We start from the raw sequence: 18,787 nt of genomic DNA, 5'->3' as shown, positions 1-18,787 counted from the left end.
GCTTTGGCCCAGGGCAAACGAAGCGCCGGGGGAAGTCTTAGCAGAGCCCGGCGCCTTTCCACGGTTCAAAGCGTGGAACTGCAGACTCTTTTGCAAAGAAGAGAGCGCACAGGCATCAGCCGCCCGCACGTTTCTCAGTGAAAGGGAGAACTCCCTGACTTCATCCAGTTCTCTGAGCAAAGCAGGCAGAGGGAGAGAAACTCTTTCCTTCCTCTTTCCTGCAACGAATTGCTCCTTTGCTCTTGCAAACGCAGGGCTTCTTCTGAAAAACTACGTCGCGGTGCAAGGATCCTTCCAGAGGAGCAACGACATAGTTTGAGCTGGAAGGGCTTGGGAAAGCAGCCGGGGAGAAAAGGCCTCTTGCTGTTCTCTTGTCTTTCTGCCTGAATGCGGTCCATTCGCACTTGCCAAAGTAAGGTTTCCCAGCACAAACTACAAAGCAGCAGCTCTCTTGGAAGAGGAAATCCCACGCAGTGTTGCCCTGGCGAGATAGTGTTGCTGCAGTGAGGCCCAGGGAAATCACACTGCCTAGAGAAATCCTAGCAAAGCCCTGTGTTTCCCCACAGGAATGTATGTCAGTTTCAGTTCTTTGCCAGCAACGGAGCTCAGAGGCAACGTCAGATTGTGTGTATCTCAGTGAGAGAAAGAACACTGTGACTTCCCCCGTTCCTCTGACGAAAGCGGTTAGAGGGAGAAAAGCGTCCTTTGCTTTCGCTTTCCCGCAATGAGCTCGGCAGATCTGCCCTTCGCGAAGGGCCGTTTTCCCCCGGAGAACTGCCTCGCGGTAGCCCTGTTCTGGAAGTGGAACGAGTATGCAGTGTTAGCGTTCAGCTATTGTGAAGGCTCGCTTTGGCCCAGGGCAAACGAAGCACCGGGGGAAGTCTTAGCAGAGCCCGGCGCCTTTCCACTGTTCAAAGCGTGGAACTGCAGACTCTTTTGCAAAGAAGAGAGCGCACAGGCAACAGCCGCCCGCACGTTTCTCAGTGAAAGGGAGAACTCCCTGACTTCATCCAGTTCTCTGAGCAAAGCAGGCAGAGGGAGAGAAACTCTTTCCTTCCTCTTTCCTGCAACGAATTGCTCCTTTGCTCTTGCAAACGCAGGGCTTCTTCTGAAAAACTACGTCGCGGTGCAAGGATCCTTCCAGAGGAGCAACGACATAGTTTGAGCTGGAAGGGCTTGGGAAAGCAGCCGGGGAGAAAAGGCCTCTTGCTGTTCTCTTGTCTTTCTGCCTGAATGCGGTCCATTCGCACTTGCCAAAGTAAGGTTTCCCAGCACAAACTACAAAGCAGCAGCTCTCTTGGAAGAGGAAATCCCACGCAGTGTTGCCCTGGCGAGATAGTGTTGCTGCAGTGAGGCCCAGGGAAATCACACTGCCTAGAGAAATCCTAGCAAAGCCCTGTGTTTCCCCACAGGAATGTATGTCAGTTTCAGTTCTTTGCCAGCAACGGAGCTCAGAGGCAACGTCAGATTGTGTGTATCTCAGTGAGAGAAAGAACACTGTGACTTCCCCCGTTCCTCTGACGAAAGCGGTTAGAGGGAGAAAAGCGTCCTTTGCTTTCGCTTTCCCGCAATGAGCTCGGCAGATCTGCCCTTCGCGAAGGGCCGTTTTCCCCCGGAGAACTGCCTCGCGGTAGCCCTGTTCTGGAAGTGGAACGAGTATGCAGTGTTAGCGTTCAGCTATTGTGAAGGCTCGCTTTGGCCCAGGGCAAACGAAGCGCCGGGGGAAGTCTTAGCAGAGCCCGGCGCCTTTCCACGGTTCAAAGCGTGGAACTGCAGACTCTTTTGCAAAGAAGAGAGCGCACAGGCAACAGCCGCCCGCACGTTTCTCAGTGAAAGGGAGAACTCCCTGACTTCATCCAGTTCTCTGAGCAAAGCAGGCAGAGGGAGAGAAACTCTTTCCTTCCTCTTTCCTGCAACGAATTGCTCCTTTGCTCTTGCAAACGCAGGGCTTCTTCTGAAAAACTACGTCGCGGTGCAAGGATCCTTCCAGAGGAGCAACGACATAGTTTGAGCTGGAAGGGCTTGGGAAAGCAGCCGGGGAAAAAAGGCCTCTTGCTGTTCTCTTTTCTTTCTGCCTGAATGCGGTCCATTCGCACTTGCCAAAGTAAGGTTTCCCAGCACAAACTACAAAGCAGCAGCTCTCTTGGAAGAGGAAATCCCAAGCAGTGTTGCCCTGGCGAGATAGTGTTGCTGCAGTGAGGCCCAGGGAAATCACACTGCCTAGAGAAATCCTAGCAAAGCCCTGTGTTTCCCCACAGGAATGTATGTCAGTTTCAGTTCTTTGCCAGCAACGGAGCTCAGAGGCAACGTCAGATTGTGTGTATCTCAGTGAGAGAAAGAACACTGTGACTTCCCCCGTTCCTCTGACGAAAGCGGTTAGAGGGAGAAAAGCGTCCTTTGCTTTCGCTTTCCCGCAATGAGCTCGGCAGATCTGCCCTTCGCGAAGGGCCGTTTTCCCCCGGAGAACTGCCTCGTGGTAGCCCTGTTCTGGAAGTGGAACGAGTATGCAGTGTTAGCGTTCAGCTATTGTGAAGGCTCGCTTTGGCCCAGGGCAAACGAAGCGCCGGGGGAAGTCTTAGCAGAGCCCGGCGCCTTTCCACGGTTCAAAGCGTGGAACTGCAGACTCTTTTGCAAAGAAGAGAGCGCACAGGCAACAGCCGCCCGCACGTTTCTCAGTGAAAGGGAGAACTCCCTGACTTCATCCAGTTCTCTGAGCAAAGCAGGCAGAGGGAGAGAAACTCTTTCCTTCCTCTTTCCTGCAACGAATTGCTCCTTTGCTCTTGCAAACGCAGGGCTTCTTCTGAAAAACTACGTCGCGGTGCAAGGATCCTTCCAGAGGAGCAACGACATAGTTTGAGCTGGAAGGGCTTGGGAAAGCAGCCGGGGAGAAAAGGCCTCTTGCTGTTCTCTTGTCTTTCTGCCTGAATGCGGTCCATTCGCACTTGCCAAAGTAAGGTTTCCCAGCACAAACTACAAAGCAGCAGCTCTCTTGGAAGAGGAAATCCCACGCAGTGTTGCCCTGGCGAGATAGTGTTGCTGCAGTGAGGCCCAGGGAAATCACACTGCCTAGAGAAATCCTAGCAAAGCCCTGTGTTTCCCCACAGGAATGTATGTCAGTTTCAGTTCTTTGCCAGCAACGGAGCTCAGAGGCAACGTCAGATTGTGTGTATCTCAGTGAGAGAAAGAACACTGTGACTTCCCCCGTTCCTCTGACGAAAGCGGTTAGAGGGAGAAAAGCGTCCTTTGCTTTCGCTTTCCCGCAATGAGCTCGGCAGATCTGCCCTTCGCGAGGGGCCGTTTTCCCCCGGAGAACTGCCTCGCGGTAGCCCTGTTCTGGAAGTGGAACGAGTATGCAGTGTTAGCGTTCAGCTATTGTGAAGGCTCGCTTTGGCCCAGGGCAAACGATGCGCCGGGGGAAGTCTTAGCAGAGCCCGGCGCCTTTCCACGGTTCAAAGCGTGGAACTGCAGACTCTTTTGCAAAGAAGAGAGCGCACAGGCAACAGCCGCCCGCACGTTTCTCAGTGAAAGGGAGAACTCCCTGACTTCATCCAGTCCTCTGAGCAAAGCAGGCAGAAGGAGAGAAACTTTCTTGCCTTCCTCTTTCCTGCAACGAATTCCTCATTTGCTCTTGCAAACGCAAGGCTTCTTCTGAAAAACTACGTCACGGTGCAGGGATCCTTCCAGAGGAGCAACGACATAGTTTTAGCTGGAAGGGCTTGGGAAAGCAGCCGGGGAGAAAAGGCCTCTTGCTATTCTCTTTTCTTTCTGCACGAATGCGGTCAATTGTCACTTGCCAAAGCAAGGTTTCCCAGCACAAACTACAAAGCAGGAGCTCTCTCCTGGCAGAGGAAATCCCATGCAGTGTTGCCCTGGCGAGATAGTGTTGCTACAGTGAGGCCCAGGGAAAACAGACTGCCTAGAGAAATCCTAGCAAAGCCCTGTGTTTCCCCACAGGAATGTATGTCCGTTTCAGTTCTTTGCCAGCAACGGAGCTCAGAGGCAACGTCAGATTGTGTGTATCTCAGTGAGAGAAAGAACACTGTGACTTCCCCCGTTCCTCTGACGAAAGCAGTTAGTGGGAGAAAAGCGTCCTTTGCTTTCGCTTTCCCGCAATGAGCTGGACAGATCTGCCCTTCGCGAAGGGCCGTTTTCCCCCGGAGAACTGCCTCGCGGTAGCCCTGTTCTGGAAGTGGAACGAGTATGCAGTGTTAGCGTTCAGCTAATGTGAAGGCTCGCTTTGGCCCAGGGCAAACGAAGCGCCAGGGGAAATCTTAGCAGAGCCCGGCGCCTTTCCACAGTTCAAAGCGTGGAACTGCAGACTCTTTTGCAAAGAAGAGAGCGCCCAGGCAACAGCAGCCTGCAGATTTCTCAGTGAAAGGGAGAACTCCCTGACTTCATCCAGTCGTCTGAGCAAAGCAGGCAGAAGGAGAGAAACTTTCTTTCCTTCCTCTTTCCTGCAACGAATTCCTCATTTGCTCTTGCAAACGCAAGGCTTCTTCTGAAAAACTACGTCACGGTGCAGGGATCCTTCCAGAGGAGCAACGACATAGTTTTAGCTGGAAGGGCTTGGCAGAGCAGCCGGGGAGAAAAGGCCTCTTGCTATTCTCTTTTCTTTCTGCCCAAATGCGGTCAATTGGCACTTGCCAAAGCAAGGTTTCCCAGCACAAACTACAAAGCAGCAGCTCTCTCCTGGCAGAGGAAATCCCATGCAGTGTTGCCCTGGCGAGATAGTGTTGCTACAGTGAGGCCCAGGGAAAACAGACTGCCTAGAGAAATCCTAGCAAAGCCCTGTGTTTCCCCACAGGAATGTATGTCCGTTTCAGTTCTTTGCCAGCAACGGAGCTCAGAGGCAACGTTAGATTGTGTGTATCTCAGTGAGAGAAAGAACACTGTGACTTCCCCCGTTCCTCTGACGAAAGCAGTTAGAGGGAGAAAAGCGTCCTTTGCTTTCGCTTTCCCGCAATGAGCTCGACAGATGTGCCCTTCGCGAAGGGCTGTTTTCCCCCGGAGAACTGCCTCGCGGTAGCCCTGTTCTGGAAGTGGAACGAGTATGCAGTGTTAGCGTTCAGCTAATGTGAAGGCTCGCTTAGGCCCAGGGCAAACGAAGCGCCGGGGGAAATCTTAGCAGAGCCCGGCGCCTTTCCACGGTTCAAAGCGTGGAACTGCAGACTCTTTTGCAAAGAAGAGAGCGCCCAGGCAACAGCAGCCTGCAGATTTCTCAGTGAAAGGGAGAACTCCCTGACTTCATCCAGTCCTCTGAGCAAAGCAGGCAGAAGGAGAGAAACTTTCTTTCCTTCCTCTTTCCTGCAACGAATTCCTCATTTGCTCTTGCAAACGCAAGGCTTCTTCTGAAAAACTACGTCACGGTGCAGGGATCCTTCCAGAGGAGCAACGACATAGTTTTAGCTGGAAGGGCTTGGCAGAGCAGCCGGGGAGAAAAGGCCTCTTGCTATTCTCTTTTCTTTCTGCCCAAATGCGGTCAATTGGCACTTGCCAAAGCAAGGTTTCCCAGCACAAACTACAAACCAGCAGCTCTCTCCTGGCAGAGGAAATCCCATGCAGTGTTGCCCTGGCGAGATAGTGTTGCTACAGTGAGGCCCAGGGAAAACAGACTGCCTAGAGAAATCCTAGCAAAGCCCTGTGTTTCCCCACAGGAATGTATGTCAGTTTCAGTTCTTTGCCAGCAACGGAGCTCAGAGGCAACGTCAGATTGTGTGTATCTCAGTGAGAGAAAGAACACTGTGACTTCCCCCGTTCCTCTGACGAAAGCGGTTAGAGGGAGAAAAGCGTCCTTTGCTTTCGCTTTCCCGCAATGAGCTCGGCAGATCTAACCTTCGCGAAGGGCCGTTTTCCCCCGGTGAACTGCCTCGCGGTAGCCCTGTTCTGGAAGTGGAACGAGTATGCAGTGTTAGCGTTCAGCTATTGTGAAGGCTCGCTTTGGCCCAGGGCAAACGAAGCGCCGGGGGAAGTCTTAGCAGAGCCCGGCGCCTTTCCACGGTTCAAAGCGTGGAACTGCAGACTCTTTTGCAAAGAAGAGAGCGCACAGGCAACAGCCGCCCGCACGTTTCTCAGTGAAAGGGAGAACTCCCTGACTTCATCCAGTTCTCTGAGCAAAGCAGTCAGAGGGAGAGAAACTCTTTCCTTCCTCTTTCCTGCAACGAATTGCTCCTTTGCTCTTGCAAACGCAGGGCTTCTTCTGAAAAACTACGTCGCGGTGCAAGGATCCTTCCAGAGGAGCAACGACATAGTTTGAGCTGGAAGGGCTTGGGAAAGCAGCCGGGGAAAAAAGGCCTCTTGCTGTTCTCTTGTCTTTCTGCCTGAATGCGGTCAATTCGCACTTGCCAAAGTAAGGTTTCCCAGCACAAACTACAAAGCAGCAGCTCTCTTGGAAGAGGAAATCCCACGCAGTGTGGCCCTGGCGAGATAGTGTTGCTACAGTGAGGCCCAGGGAAATCACACTGCCTAGAGAAATCCTAGCAAAGCCCTGTGTTTCCCCACAGGAATGTATGTCAGTTTCAGTTCTTTGCCAGCAACGGAGCTCAGTGGCAACGGCAGATTGTGTGTATCTCAGTGAGAGAAAGAACACTGTGACTTCCCCCGTTCCTCTGACGAAAGCGGTTAGAGGGAGAAAAGCGTCCTTTGCTTTCGCTTTCCCGCAATGAGCTCGGCAGATCTGCCCTTCGCGAAGGGCCGTTTTCCCCCGGAGAACTGCCTCGCGGTAGCCCTGTTCTGGAAGTGGAACGAGTATGCAGTGTTAGCGTTCAGCTATTGTGAAGGCTCGCTTTGGCCCAGGGCAAACGAAGCGCCGGGGGAAGTCTTAGCAGAGCCCGGCGCCTTTCCACGGTTCAAAGCGTGGAACTGCAGACTCTTTTGCAAAGAAGAGAGCGCACAGGCAACAGCCGCCCGCACGTTTCTCAGTGAAAGGGAGAACTCCCTGACTTCATCCAGTTCTCTGAGCAAAGCAGGCAGAGGGAGAGAAACTTTCTTTCCTTCCTCTTTCCTGCAACGAATTCCTCATTTGCTCTTGCAAAAGCAGGGCTTCTTCTGAAAAACTACGTCGCGGTGCAAGGATCCTTCCAGAGGAGCAACGACATAGTTTGAGCTGGAAGGGCTTGGGAAAGCAGCCGGGGAAAAAAGGCCTCTTGCTGTTCTCTTGTCTTTCTGCCTGAATGCGGTCAATTCGCACTTGCCAAAGTAAGGTTTCCCAGCACAAACTACAAAGCAGCAGCTCTCTTGGAAGAGGAAATCCCACGCAGTGTGGCCCTGGCGAGATAGTGTTGCTACAGTGAGGCCCAGGGAAATCACACTGCCTAGAGAAATCCTAGCAAAGCCCTGTGTTTCCCCACAGGAATGTATGTCAGTTTCAGTTCTTTGCCAGCAACGGAGCTCAGAGGCAACGGCAGATTTTGTGTATCTCAGTGAGAGAAAGAACACTGTGACTTCCCCCGTTCCTCTGACGAAAGCGGTTAGAGGGACAAAAGCGTCCTTTGCTTTCGCTTTCCCGCAATGAGCTCGGCAGATCTGCCCTTCGCGAAGGGCTGTTTTCCCCCGGAGAACTGCCTCGCGGTAGCCCTGTTCTGGAAGTGGAACGAGTATGCAGTGTTAGCGTTCAGCTATTGTGAAGGCTCGCTTTGGCCCAGGGCAAACGAAACGCCGGGGGAAGTCTTAGCAGAGCCCGACGCCTTTCCACGGTTCAAAGCGTGGAACTGCAGACTCTTTTGCAAAGAAGAGAGCGCACAGGCAAAAGCAGCCCGCACGTTTCTCAGTGAAAGGGAGAACTCCCTGACTTCATCCAGTTCTCTGAGCAAAGCAGGCAGAGGGAGAGAAACTTTCTTTCCTTCCTCTTTCCTGCAACGAATTCCTCATTTGCTCTTGCAAAAGCAGGGCTTCTTCTGAAAAACTACGTCGCGGTGCAAGGATCCTTCCAGAGGAGCAACGACATAGTTTGAGCTGGAAGGGCTTGGGAAAGCAGCCGGGGAAAAAAGGCCTCTTGCTGTTCTCTTTTCTTTCTGCCTGAATGCGGTCCATTCGCACTTGCCAAAGTAAGGTTTCCCAGCACAAACTACAAAGCAGCAGCTCTCTTGGAAGAGGAAATCCCACGCAGTGTTGCCCTGGCGAGATAGTGTTGCTGCAGTGAGGCCCAGGGAAATCACACTGCCTAGAGAAATCCTAGCAAAGCCCTGTGTTTCCCCACAGGAATGTATGTCAGTATCAGTTCTTTGCCAGCAACGGAGCTCAGAGGCAACGGCAGATTGTGTGTATCTCAGTGAGGGAAAGAACACTGTGACTTCCCCCGTTCCTCTGACGAAAGCGGTTAGAGGGTGAAAAGCGTCCTTTGCTTTCGCTTTCCCGCAATGAGCTCGGCAGATCTAACCTTCGCGAAGGGCCGTTTTCCCCCGGTGAACTGCCTCGCGGTAGCCCTGTTCTGGAAGTGGAACGAGTATGCAGTGTTAGCGTTCAGCTATTGTGAAGGCTCGCTTTGGCCCAGGGCAAACGAAGCGCCGGGGGAAGTCTTAGCAGAGCCCGGCGCCTTTCCACGGTTCAAAGCGTGGAACTGCAGACTCTTTTGCAAAGAAGAGAGCGCACAGGCAACAGCCGCCCGCACGTTTCTCAGTGAAAGGGAGAACTCCCTGACTTCATCCAGTTCTCTGAGCAAAGCAGGCAGAGGGAGAGAAACTTTCTTTCCTTCCTCTTTCCTGCAACGAATTCCTCATTTGCTCTTGCAAAAGCAGGGCTTCTTCTGAAAAACTACGTCGCGGTGCAAGGATCCTTCCAGAGGAGCAACGACATAGTTTGAGCTGGAAGGGCTTGGGAAAGCAGCCGGGGAAAAAAGGCCTCTTGCTGTTCTCTTGTCTTTCTGCCTGAATGCGGTCAATTCGCACTTGCCAAAGTAAGGTTTCCCAGCACAAACTACAAAGCAGCAGCTCTCTTGGAAGAGGAAATCCCACGCAGTGTTGCCCTGGCGAGATAGTGTTGCTGCAGTGAGGCCCAGGGAAATCACACTGCCTAGAGAAATCCTAGCAAAGCCCTGTGTTTCCCCACAGGAATGTATGTCAGTTTCAGTTCTTTGCCAGCAACGGAGCTCAGAGGCAACGTCAGATTGTGTGTATCTCAGTGAGAGAAAGAACACTGTGACTTCCCCCGTTCCTCTGACGAAAGCGGTTAGAGGGAGAAAAGCGTCCTTTGCTTTCGCTTTCCCGCAATGAGCTCGGCAGATCTGCCCTTCGCGAAGGGCCGTTTTCCCCCGGAGAACTGCCTCGCGGTAGCCCTGTTCTGGAAGTGGAACGAGTATGCAGTGTTAGCGTTCAGCTATTGTGAAGGCTCGCTTTGGCCCAGGGCAAACGAAGCGCCGGGGGAAGTCTTAGCAGAGCCCGGCGCCTTTCCACGGTTCAAAGCGTGGAACTGCAGACTCTTTTGCAAAGAAGAGAGCGCACAGGCAACAGCCGCCCGCACGTTTCTCAGTGAAAGGGAGAACTCCCTGACTTCATCCAGTTCTCTGAGCAAAGCAGGCAGAGGGAGAGAAACTCTTTCCTTCCTCTTTCCTGCAACGAATTGCTCCTTTGCTCTTGCAAACGCAGGGCTTCTTCTGAAAAACTACGTCGCGGTGCAAGGATCCTTCCAGAGGAGCAACGACATAGTTTGAGCTGGAAGGGCTTGGGAAAGCAGCCGGGGAAAATAGGCCTCTTGCTGTTCTCTTGTCTTTCTGCCTGAATGCGGTCCATTCGCACTTGCCAAAGTAAGGTTTCCCAGCACAAACTACAAAGCAGCAGCTCTCTTGGAAGAGGAAATCCCACGCAGTGTTGCCCTGGCGAGATAGTGTTGCTGCAGTGAGGCCCAGGGAAATCACACTGCCTAGAGAAATCCTAGCAAAGCCCTGTGTTTCCCCACAGGAATGTATGTCAGTTTCAGTTCTTTGCCAGCAACGGAGCTCAGAGGCAACGGCAGATTGTGTGTATCTCAGTGAGAGAAAGAACACTGTGACTTCCCCCGTTCCTCTGACGAAAGCGGTTAGAGGGAAAAAGCGTCCTTTGCTTTCGCTTTCCCGCAATGAGCTCGGCAGATCTGCCCTTCGCGAAGGGCTGTTTTCCCCCGGAGAACTGCCTCGCGGTAGCCCTGTTCTGGAAGTGGAACGAGTATGCAGTGTTAGCGTTCAGCTATTGTGAAGGCTCGCTTTGGCCCAGGGCAAACGAAGCGCCGGGGGAAGTCTTAGCAGAGCCCGGCGCCTTTCCACGGTTCAAAGCGTGGAACTGCAGACTCTTTTGCAAAGAAGATAGCGCACAGGCAACAGCCGCCCGCACGTTTCTCAGTGAAAGGGAGAACTCCCTGACTTCATCCAGTTGTCTGAGCAAAGCAGGCAGAGGGAGAGAAACTTTCTTTCCTTCCTCTTTCCTGCAACGAATTCCTCATTTGCTCTTGCAAAAGCAGGGCTTCTTCTGAAAAACTACGTCGCGGTGCAAGGATCCTTCCAGAGGAGCAACGACATAGTTTGAGCTGGAAGGGCTTGGGAAAGCAGCCGGGGAAAAAAGGCCTCTTGCTGTTCTCTTGTCTTTCTGCCTGAATGCGGTCCATTCGCACTTGCCAAAGTAAGGTTTCCCAGCACAAACTACAAAGCAGCAGCTCTCTTGGAAGAGGAAATCCCACGCAGTGTTGCCCTGGCGAGATAGTGTTGCTGCAGTGAGGCCCAGGGAAATCACACTGCCTAGAGAAATCCTAGCAAAGCCCTGTGTTTCCCCACAGGAATGTATGTCAGTTTCAGTTCTTTGCCAGCAACGGAGCTCAGAGGCAACGTCAGATTGTGTGTATCTCAGTGAGAGAAAGAACACTGTGACTTCCCCCGTTCCTCTGACGAAAGCGGTTAGAGGGAGAAAAGCGTCCTTTGCTTTCGCTTTCCCGCAATGAGCTCGGCAGATCTGCCCTTCGCGAAGGGCCGTTTTCCCCCGGAGAACTGCCTCGCGGTAGCCCTGTTCTGGAAGTGGAACGAGTATGCAGTGTTAGCGTTCAGCTATTGTGAAGGCTCGCTTTGGCCCAGGGCAAACGAAGCGCCGGGGGAAGTCTTAGCAGAGCCCGGCGCCTTTCCACGGTTCAAAGCGTGGAACTGCAGACTCTTTTGCAAAGAAGAGAGCGCACAGGCAACAGCCGCCCGCACGTTTCTCAGTGAAAGGGAGAACTCCCTGACTTCATCCAGTTCTCTGAGCAAAGCAGGCAGAGGGAGAGAAACTTTCTTTCCTTCCTCTTTCCTGCAACGAATTCCTCATTTGCTCTTGCAAAAGCAGGGCTTCTTCTGAAAATCTACGTCGCGGTGCAAGGATCCTTCCAGAGGAGCAACGACATAGTTTGAGCTGGAAGGGCTTGGGAAAGCAGCCGGGGAAAAAAGGCCTCTTGCTGTTCTCTTTTCTTTCTGCCTGAATGCGGTCCATTCGCACTTGCCAAAGTAAGGTTTCCCAGCACAAACTACAAAGCAGCAGCTCTCTTGGAAGAGGAAATCCCACGCAGTGTTGCCCTGGCGAGATAGTGTTGCTACAGTGAGGCCCAGGGAAATCACACTGCCTAGAGAAATCCTAGCAAAGCCCTGTGTTTCCCCACAGGAATGTATGTCAGTTTCAGTTCTTTGCCAGCAACGGAGCTCAGAGGCAACGTCAGATTGTGTGTATCTCAGTGAGAGAAAGAACACTGTGACTTCCCCCGTTCCTCTGACGAAAGCGGTTAGAGGGAGAAAAGCGTCCTTTGCTTTCGCTTTCCCGCAATGAGCTCGGCAGATCTAACCTTCGCGAAGGGCCGTTTTCCCCCGGTGAACTGCCTCGCGGTAGCCCTGTTCTGGAAGTGGAACGAGTATGCAGTGTTAGCGTTCAGCTATTGTGAAGGCTCGCTTTGGCCCAGGGCAAACGAAGCGCCGGGGGAAGTCTTAGCAGAGCCCGGCGCCTTTCCACGGTTCAAAGCGTGGAACTGCAGACTCTTTTGCAAAGAAGAGAGCGCACAGGCAACAGCCGCCCGCACGTTTCTCAGTGAAAGGGAGAACTCCCTGACTTCATCCAGTTCTCTGAGCAAAGCAGGCAGAGGGAGAGAAACTCTTTCCTTCCTCTTTCCTGCAACGAATTGCTCCTTTGCTCTTGCAAACGCAGGGCTTCTTCTGAAAAACTACGTCGCGGTGCAAGGATCCTTCCAGAGGAGCAACGACATAGTTTGAGCTGGAAGGGCTTGGGAAAGCAGCCGGGGAAAAAAGGCCTCTTGCTGTTCTCTTGTCTTTCTGCCTGAATGCGGTCAATTCGCACTTGCCAAAGTAAGGTTTCCCAGCACAAACTACAAAGCAGCAGCTCTCTTGGAAGAGGAAATCCCACGCAGTGTGGCCCTGGCGAGATAGTGTTGCTACAGTGAGGCCCAGGGAAATCACACTGCCTAGAGAAATCCTAGCAAAGCCCTGTGTTTCCCCACAGGAATGTATGTCAGTTTCAGTTCTTTGCCAGCAACGGAGCTCAGAGGCAACGGCAGATTGTGTGTATCTCAGTGAGAGAAAGAACACTGTGACTTCCCCCGTTCCTCTGACGAAAGCGGTTAGAGGGAAAAAGCGTCCTTTGCTTTCGCTTTCCCGCAATGAGCTCGGCAGATCTGCCCTTCGCGAAGGGCTGTTTTCCCCCGGAGAACTGCCTCGCGGTAGCCCTGTTCTGGAAGTGGAACGAGTATGCAGTGTTAGCGTTCAGCTATTGTGAAGGCTCGCTTTGGCCCAGGGCAAACGAAGCGCCGGGGGAAGTCTTAGCAGAGCCCGGCGCCTTTCCACGGTTCAAAGCGTGGAACTGCAGACTCTTTTGCAAAGAAGATAGCGCACAGGCAACAGCCGCCCGCACGTTTCTCAGTGAAAGGGAGAACTCCCTGACTTCATCCAGTTGTCTGAGCAAAGCAGGCAGAGGGAGAGAATCTTTCTTTCCTTCCTCTTTCCTGCAACGAATTCCTCATTTGCTCTTGCAAAAGCAGGGCTTCTTCTGAAAAACTACGTCGCGGTGCAAGGATCCTTCCAGAGGAGCAACGACATAGTTTGAGCTGGAAGGGCTTGGGAAAGCAGCCGGGGAAAAAAGGCCTCTTGCTGTTCTCTTGTCTTTCTGCCTGAATGCGGTCCATTCGCACTTGCCAAAGTAAGGTTTCCCAGCACAAACTACAAAGCAGCAGCTCTCTTGGAAGAGGAAATCCCACGCAGTGTTGCCCTGGCGAGATAGTGTTGCTGCAGTGAGGCCCAGGGAAATCACACTGCCTAGAGAAATCCTAGCAAAGCCCTGTGTTTCCCCACAGGAATGTATGTCAGTTTCAGTTCTTTGCCAGCAACGGAGCTCAGAGGCAACGTCAGATTGTGTGTATCTCAGTGAGAGAAAGAACACTGTGACTTCCCCCGTTCCTCTGACGAAAGCGGTTAGAGGGAGAAAAGCGTCCTTTGCTTTCGCTTTCCCGCAATGAGCTCGGCAGATCTGCCCTTCGCGAAGGGCCGTTTTCCCCCGGAGAACTGCCTCGCGGTAGCCCTGTTCTGGAAGTGGAACGAGTATGCAGTGTTAGCGTTCAGCTATTGTGAAGGCTCGCTTTGGCCCAGGGCAAACGAAGCGCCGGGGGAAGTCTTAGCAGAGCCCGGCGCCTTTCCACGGTTCAAAGCGTGGAACTGCAGACTCTTTTGCAAAGAAGAGAGCGCACAGGCAACAGCCGCCCGCACGTTTCTCAGTGAAAGGGAGAACTCCCTGACTTCATCCAGTTCTCTGAGCAAAGCAGGCAGAGGGAGAGAAACTTTCTTTCCTTCCTCTTTCCTGCAACGAATTCCTCATTTGCTCTTGCAAAAGCAGGGCTTCTTCTGAAAATCTACGTCGCGGTGCAAGGATCCTTCCAGAGGAGCAACGACATAGTTTGAGCTGGAAGGGCTTGGGAAAGCAGCCGGGGAAAAAAGGCCTCTTGCTGTTCTCTTTTCTTTCTGCCTGAATGCGGTCCATTCGCACTTGCCAAAGTAAGGTTTCCCAGCACAAACTACAAAGCAGCAGCTCTCTTGGAAGAGGAAATCCCACGCAGTGTTGCCCTGGCGAGATAGTGTTGCTACAGTGAGGCCCAGGGAAATCACACTGCCTAGAGAAATCCTAGCAAAGCCCTGTGTTTCCCCACAGGAATGTATGTCAGTTTCAGTTCTTTGCCAGCAACGGAGCTCAGAGGCAACGGCAGATTGTGTGTATCTCAGTGAGAGAAAGAACACTGTGACTTCCCCCGTTCCTCTGACGAAAGCGGTTAGAGGGAAAAAGCGTCCTTTGCTTTCGCTTTCCCGCAATGAGCTCGGCAGATCTGCCCTTCGCGAAGGGCTGTTTTCCCCCGGAGAACTGCCTCGCGGTAGCCCTGTTCTGGAAGTGGAACGAGTATGCAGTGTTAGCGTTCAGCTATTGTGAAGGCTCGCTTTGGCCCAGGGCAAACGAAGCGCCGGGGGAAGTCTTAGCAGAGCCCGGCGCCTTTCCACGGTTCAAAGCGTGGAACTGCAGACTCTTTTGCAAAGAAGAGAGCGCACAGGCAACAGCCGCCCGCACGTTTCTCAGTGAAAGGGAGAACTCCCTGACTTCATCCAGTTCTCTGAGCAAAGCAGGCAGAGGGAGAGAAACTCTTTCCTTCCTCTTTCCTGCAACGAATTGCTCCTTTGCTCTTGCAAACGCAGGGCTTCTTCTGAAAAACTACGTCGCGGTGCAAGGATCCTTCCAGAGGAGCAACGACATAGTTTGAGCTGGAAGGGCTTGGGAAAGCAGCCGGGGAAAAAAGGCCTCTTGCTGTTCTCTTTTCTTTCTGCCTGAATGCGGTCAATTCGCACTTGCCAAAGTAAGGTTTCCCAGCACAAACTACAAAGCAGCAGCTCTCTTGGAAGAGGAAATCCCACGCAGTGTTGCCCTGGCGAGATAGTGTTGCTGCAGTGAGGCCCAGGGAAATCACACTGCCTAGAGAAATCCTAGCAAAGCCCTGTGTTTCCCCACAGGAATGTATGTCAGTTTCAGTTCTTTGCCAGCAACGGAGCTCAGAGGCAACGTCAGATTGTGTGTATCTCAGTGAGAGAAAGAACACTGTGACTTCCCCCGTTCCTCTGACGAAAGCGGTTAGAGGGAGAAAAGCGTCCTTTGCTTTCGCTTTCCCGCAATGAGCTCGGCAGATCTAACCTTCGCGAAGGGCCGTTTTCCCCCGGTGAACTGCCTCGCGGTAGCCCTGTTCTGGAAGTGGAACGAGTATGCAGTGTTAGCGTTCAGCTATTGTGAAGGCTCGCTTTGGCCCAGGGCAAACGAAGCGCCGGGGGAAGTCTTAGCAGAGCCCGGCGCCTTTCCACGGTTCAAAGCGTGGAACTGCAGACTCTTTTGCAAAGAAGAGAGCGCACAGGCAACAGCCGCCCGCACGTTTCTCAGTGAAAGGGAGAACTCCCTGACTTCATCCAGTTCTCTGAGCAAAGCAGGCAGAGGGAGAGAAACTCTTTCCTTCCTCTTTCCTGCAACGAATTGCTCCTTTGCTCTTGCAAACGCAGGGCTTCTTCTGAAAAACTACGTCGCGGTGCAAGGATCCTTCCAGAGGAGCAACGACATAGTTTGAGCTGGAAGGGCTTGGGAAAGCAGCCGGGGAAAAAAGGCCTCTTGCTGTTCTCTTGTCTTTCTGCCTGAATGCGGTCCATTCGCACTTGCCAAAGTAAGGTTTCCCAGCACAAACTACAAAGCAGCAGCTCTCTTGGAAGAGGAAATCCCACGCAGTGTTGCCCTGGCGAGATAGTGTTGCTGCAGTGAGGCCCAGGGAAATCACACTGCCTAGAGAAATCCTAGCAAAGCCCTGTGTTTCCCCACAGGAATGTATGTCAGTTTCAGTTCTTTGCCAGCAACGGAGCTCAGAGGCAACGTCAGATTGTGTGTATCTCAGTGAGAGAAAGAACACTGTGACTTCCCCCGTTCCTCTGACGAAAGCGGTTAGAGGGAGAAAAGCGTCCTTTGCTTTCGCTTTCCCGCAATGAGCTCGGCAGATCTGCCCTTCGCGAAGGGCCGTTTTCCCCCGGAGAACTGCCTCGCGGTAGCCCTGTTCTGGAAGTGGAACGAGTATGCAGTGTTAGCGTTCAGCTATTGTGAAGGCTCGCTTTGGCCCAGGGCAAACGAAGCACCGGGGGAAGTCTTAGCAGAGCCCGGCGCCTTTCCACTGTTCAAAGCGTGGAACTGCAGACTCTTTTGCAAAGAAGAGAGCGCACAGGCAACAGCCGCCCGCACGTTTCTCAGTGAAAGGGAGAACTCCCTGACTTCATCCAGTTCTCTGAGCAAAGCAGGCAGAGGGAGAGAAACTTTCTTTCCTTCCTCTTTCCTGCAACGAATTCCTCATTTGCTCTTGCAAAAGCAGGGCTTCTTCTGAAAATCTACGTCGCGGTGCAAGGATCCTTCCAGAGGAGCAACGACATAGTTTGAGCTGGAAGGGCTTGGGAAAGCAGCCGGGGAAAAAAGGCCTCTTGCTGTTCTCTTTTCTTTCTGCCTGAATGCGGTCCATTCGCACTTGCCAAAGTAAGGTTTCCCAGCACAAACTACAAAGCAGCAGCTCTCTTGGAAGAGGAAATCCCACGCAGTGTTGCCCTGGCGAGATAGTGTTGCTGCAGTGAGGCCCAGGGAAATCACACTGCCTAGAGAAATCCTAGCAAAGCCCTGTGTTTCCCCACAGGAATGTATGTCAGTTTCAGCTCTTTGCCAGCAACGGAGCTCAGAGGCAACGTCAGATTGTGTGTATCTCAGTGAGAGAAAGAACACTGTGACTTCCCCCGTTCCTCTGACGAAAGCGGTTAGAGGGAGAAAAGCGTCCTTTGCTTTCGCTTTCCCGCAATGAGCTCAGCAGATCTGCCCTTCGCGAAGGGCCGTTTTCCCCCGGAGAACTGCCTCGCGGTAGCCCTGTTCTGGAAGTGGAACGAGTATGCAGTGTTAGCGTTCAGCTATTGTGAAGGCTCGCTTTGGCCCAGGGCAAACGAAGCGCCGGGGGAAGTCTTAGCAGAGCCCGGCGCCTTTCCACGGTTCAAAGCGTGGAACTGCAGACTCTTTTGCAAAGAAGAGAGCGCACAGGCAACAGCCGCCCGCACGTTTCTCAGTGAAAGGGAGAACTCCCTGACTTCATCCAGTTCTCTGAGCAAAGCAGGCAGAGGGAAAGAAACTCTTTCCTTCCTCTTTCCTGCAACGAATTGCTCCTTTGCTCTTGCAAACGCAGGGCTTCTTCTGAAAAACTACGTCGCGGTGCAAGGATCCTTCCAGAGGAGCAACGACATAGTTTGAGCTGGAAGGGCTTGGGAAAGCAGCCGGGGAAAAAAGGCCTCTTGCTGTTCTCTTGTCTTTCTGCCTGAATGCGGTCAATTCGCACTTGCCAAAGTAAGGTTTCCCAGCACAAACTACAAAGCAGCAGCTCTCTTGGAAGAGGAAATCCCACGCAGTGTTGCCCTGGCGAGATAGTGTTGCTACAGTGAGGCCCAGGGAAATCACACTGCCTAGAGAAATCCTAGCAAAGCCCTGTGTTTCCCCACAGGAATGTATGTCAGTTTCAGTTCTTTGCCAGCAACGGAGCTCAGAGGCAACGGCAGATTGTGTGTATCTCAGTGAGAGAAAGAACACTGTGACTTCCCCCGTTCCTCTGACGAAAGCGGTTAGAGGGAGAAAAGCGTCCTTTGCTTTCGCTTTCCCGCAATGAGCTCGGCAGATCTGCCATTCGCGAAGGGCTGTTTTCCCCCGGAGAACTGCCTCGCGGTAGCCCTGTTCTGGAAGTGGAACGAGTATGCAGTGTTAGCGTTCAGCTATTGTGAAGGCTCGCTTTGGCCCAGGGCAAACGAAGCGCCGGGGGAAGTCTTAGCAGAGCCCGGCGCCTTTCCACGGTTCAAAGCGTGGAACTGCAGACTCTTTTGCAAAGAAGAGAGCGCACAGGCAACAGCCGCCCGCACGTTTCTCAGTGAAAGGGAGAACTCCCTGACTTCATCCAGTTCTCTGAGCAAAGCAGGCAGAGGGAGAGAAACATTCTTTCCTTCCTCTTTCCTGCAACGAATTCCTCATTTGCTCTTGCAAAAGCAGGGCTTCTTCTGAAAATCTACGTCGCGGTGCAAGGATCCTTCCAGAGGAGCAACGACATAGTTTGAGCTGGAAGGGCTTGGGAAAGCAGCCGGGGAAAAAAGGCCTCTTGCTGTTCTCTTTTCTTTCTGCCTGAATGCGGTCCATTCGCACTTGCCAAAGTAAGGTTTCCCAGCACAAACTACAAAGCAGCAGCTCTCTTGGAAGAGGAAATCCCACGCAGTGTTGCCCTGGCGAGATAGTGTTGCTGCAGTGAGGCCCAGGGAAATCACACTGCCTAGAGAAATCCTAGCAAAGCCCTGTGTTTCCCCACAGGAATGTATGTCAGTTTCAGTTCTTTGCCAGCAACGGAGCTCAGAGGCAACGTCAGATTGTGTGTATCTCAGTGAGAGAAAGAACACTGTGACTTCCCCCGTTCCTCTGACGAAAGCGGTTAGAGGGAGAAAAGCGTCCTTTGCTTTCGCTTTCCCGCAATGAGCTCGGCAGATCTGCCCTTCGCGAAGGGCCGTTTTCCCCCGGAGAACTGCCTCGCGGTAGCCCTGTTCTGGAAGTGGAACGAGTATGCAGTGTTAGCGTTCAGCTATTGTGAAGGCTCGCTTTGGCCCAGGGCAAACGAAGCGCCGGGGGAAGTCTTAGCAGAGCCCGGCGCCTTTCCACGGTTCAAAGCGTGGAACTGCAGACTCTTTTGCAAAGAAGAGAGCGCACAGGCAACAGCCGCCCGCACGTTTCTCAGTGAAAGGGAG

Source organism: Elephas maximus, chromosome 18 (genome assembly GCF_024166365.1).
Source record: "Elephas maximus indicus isolate mEleMax1 chromosome 18, mEleMax1 primary haplotype, whole genome shotgun sequence".
Classification (NCBI taxonomy): Eukaryota; Metazoa; Chordata; class Mammalia; order Proboscidea; family Elephantidae; genus Elephas; species Elephas maximus.
This window is presented reverse-complemented; position numbering follows the sequence as displayed.